Source organism: Ovis canadensis, chromosome 7 (genome assembly GCF_042477335.2).
Source record: "Ovis canadensis isolate MfBH-ARS-UI-01 breed Bighorn chromosome 7, ARS-UI_OviCan_v2, whole genome shotgun sequence".
NCBI lineage: Eukaryota > Metazoa > Chordata > Mammalia > Artiodactyla > Bovidae > Ovis > Ovis canadensis.
Window position 1 is genome coordinate 18,400,623 of NC_091251.1, and position 3,790 is coordinate 18,404,412.

Genomic DNA, 3,790 nt, shown 5'->3' on the forward strand with positions numbered 1-3,790 from the left:
TGTCTTGTCCCTAATCTTAGAGGAGAAGCTTTCAGTCTTTCACCATTGAGTAGGATGGTGTGTGTGTGTGTGTGTGTGTGCGCGCGTGTGAAGTCGCTCAGTCATGTCTGACTCTTTGCGACCCCGTGGACTGTAGCCCGCCAGGCTCCTCTCTCCATGGGATTCTCCAGGCAAGAATACTGGAGTGGATTGCCATTTCCTTCTCCAAGGGATCTTCCCAACCCAGGGATCGAACCTGGGTCTCCTGCATTGGAGGCAGACGCTTTATCCTCTGAGCCACCGGGGAAGCCCATGAGTATGATGTTAGCTGTGGGTTATTCATATATAGCTTTTATTATTAAAGAAATGTCCTTCTATCCTTGTTTTGTTAAATGTTTTTATCATAAAAGCGTATTGAAAGTGAAAGTGAAGTCGCTCAGTCGTGTCCAACTCTGTGCCACCCCGTGGACTGCAGCCCACCAGGCTCCTCTGTCCATGGGATTCTCCAGGCTTTAACCTCTGAGCCACCAGGAAGCCGAGTATTGGGTTGTGTCAAAAACTTTTTCTTCATCAGCTGAAATGATCGTGTGCCTTTTCCCTTGATTCTCTTATGTGTATTATTAGTACAATGATCAGTTCCTGTATGTTGAACCATCCTTGTATTCTATGAATAAAACCCACTTGGTAGTGCTGTACAGTGCTTTGACTATGCTGTTGAATTCTATTTTATTGATTTTTGCATCAGATTCATCAGGTGATATTGCTCTGTAGTTTTCTTTTCTTGTAGAGTCTTTGTCTAGCTTATGGATCAGAGTAACGCTGACCTCCTAGAATGAATTTGGAAGTGCCCTCTCCCTTTCAGTTATTTGAAAGAGTTGGAGGAGGATTGTTAATTCTTTAAATGTTTGGTAGAATTTGCCAGAGAACGCATCTGGTCCTGGGCTTCTCTTTGTGGGGAGATTTTTAATTACCAGTTCTGCTAGCTAAAGAGTGGTCCAATTACAGGTCTGTTCAGATTTTTTCTTGGTTCAATCTTGGTAGCTTGTATGTTTCCAGGAATTTATCCATTTCACAAAGCTGCCAAATTTGTTGACATACAATTATTCATAATATTTTCTCTAATTCTTTTTACTTCTGCAAAATCTGCTACAATGTCACCTCTTTCGTCCCTTAGTTCCTCAGGCCTCGTCTCTTTATCTTGATCAGTCTGGCCAAAGTTTTGGCAATTTTGTTGTCCCTTCAAAGAACGAATTTTTTATTTCTTTCGTTTTTCTCTGTTGTTTTTCTATACTCTATTTTATTTATTTCTGCTGTGACGTTTATTACTTATACTCTGTCGGCTAGTTTTTCATTAGTTTGTTTGTTTTCTGGTTTCTGAAGGTGGAAGGTTAGGCCATAGACTTGGAACCTTTTTTCTCATAATATGTTTATAGCTTTAAATGTCTCTCTCTGCACTTCCTCGCTGCGTCTCGTAAGTTTTGGTACGCTGTGTTTTTGTTTTCATTTGTCTCCAGATATGCTCTGTTATCTCTTGTGATTCCTTCTTTGATCCACTGGTTGTTTGACGTCCACATATTTGTGACTTTTCTAGCTTTCCTTCCACTGAAGTCTAATTTCATTCCACTGGGACTGGACAAGACATTTTGCATTTTTTCAATCTTATTGAATTATTAGTACTAGTTCTGTGACCGCAAACATAGCCTGTCTTGGAGACAGTTTAATGCACACTTGAGGAGAATGTGTGTTATGCTGCAGTTGGGTGACGGGTCAAGTTCAGTTAGTCTATAGCATTGTGTAGACCTGTATTTCCCTACTTGTCTTCTGTTAGTCTCTTTATTAAAAGTGAGTATTGAAGTCTCCCAGTATTATTTTAGATTTGCCTACTTTTCCGTTCAATACTTGTGGGGTTTGTTTTACATATTTAGGAGCTCTTATATAAAAAGAATGAAAAGATTGATTCTTTTCATTATTATATATAATTATTATATTATCATTTACCATTACATATAATCATATGTTTATCACATATATGATATATTATGATCATATCATATACCATTTATCACATCATATATCATTTATCATTACATATGATCATATTTGCCATATATATGATCATATGTAATGATAAGTGATTATATAATGATAAGAATCAGTCCACTAATATATCAGAGCTTCTAAATATGTAAAACAAGCACGAAGAGAATGTTCTTTGTTTCTGAGCCAGTTTTTTACTTAAAGTCTCTTGTGTCTGATGTTGGTATAGCCATCCTTGCTGCCTTTTGCTTCTTATTTGCATGCAATCTCTCTTCCCATCCTTTCATTTTCAACCTATTCATGTGTTTCCTTTGGTCTAAAGTTGAGTCTCTTGTAGACTGCATATAGTTAGATTCCTTTTTTGAAAAAATTCATTCAGCTAATGAAGTAATTTACTCCATTTGTATTTAAAGTAATTTCTGCCGGGGAGGGATTCACCCATTGCCATCTTGTTTTTCGTATATTGTGTAGCTTTTTCATCTCTCATTTCCTCTTAGCTGCCCTGCTATGTGTTTAAATGTTTTGTAATAGCGTGCTTTGATTCCTTTCTCGTTTCTTTTTGTGGGCATTATATAGTGTTTTCCTTGTGGTTATCATGGGGATTACATAAAACATCTTGAAGTCATAACAACCCATTTTAAAATGATAGTAAACTAATTGTGATTGCACGCTCAAACGTCTACTCTGTTATACCTTCATTCCCCTTACTTTGTTAGTGACATCCAATTACATATTTGTGTATTGTACACTCAGGAACGTAGATAGATAGTTATTTAATGATTTTGTCTTTTACAGGTTTGTATCCTTGTCCATCTATTAACCTCTATCATAGAACTTTATACTCTCATAAAGCTTCAGGTTAGTTTCTAGCATCATTTTCTTTCAGCTCAAAGGACTCTCTTTAGCATTTTTTGTAGAGCAAGTCTAGTGGTGGGCTTCCCTGGGGCTCAGATAGTTAAGGATCTGCCTGAAATGTGGGAGACTGGGTTCAGTTCCTGGGTTCAATTCCTAGGTCAGGTAAATCACCTGGTGAATGGGATTCTCCAAGCAAGAATACATGAACTGAGGAGCCTGGCAGGCTACAGTCAATGGGGTGGCAAAGAGTCGGACATGACTGAGCAACCAACACAACACAAGGCTAGTGACGTTGACTTAACTCAGCTTTTGATTATATGGGAGTCTTTATTTCTCCTTTAGTTTTGAAGGATACGTTTGCTTAATGTATTATTACGTTGGTTTTCATTTTTTTTCCTTTGAACAGTTTTGAATATATTATACCACTGCTTGCTTTCTGGCCTGTAAGGTATGCGAAATACCCTGACATTCTAATATCAGTTCAGTTCAGTTCAGTTGTTCAGTCGTGTCCGAGTCTGTGACCCCATAGACTGCAGCATGCCAGGCCTACCTGTCCATAACTAACTCCCAGAGTTTACTCAAACTCATGTCCATTGAGTTGGTGATGCCATTTAACCATCTCATCCTCTCTCGTACCCTTCTCCTGCCACCTTCAATCCTTCCCAGCATCAGGGTCTTTTCCAATCAGTCAGTTCTTTGCATCAGGTGACCAAAGTATTGGAGTTTCAGCTTCAACATCAGACCTTCCAATGAATATTCAGGACTGATTTCCGTTAGGATGGACTGGTTGGATCTCCTTGCAGTCCAAGGGACTCTTAAGAGTCTTTTCCAACACCACAGTTCAAAAGCATCAATTCTTCGACGCTCAGCTTTCTTTATGGTCCAACTCTCACATCCATACATGACCGCTGGAAAAACC

The 3,790-nt window shown here is 38.7% G+C and overlaps 1 non-coding gene across 1 annotated transcript; it reads right to left on the reverse strand.

Annotated features, from left to right (window-relative positions):
• Positions 1-213: 213 nt before the first annotated feature.
• Positions 214-286, reverse strand: TRNAW-CCA (transfer RNA tryptophan (anticodon CCA)). The gene has a single exon. It is a non-coding gene; the product is annotated as a tRNA-Trp (tRNA).
• Positions 287-3,790: the final 3,504 nt, after the last annotated feature.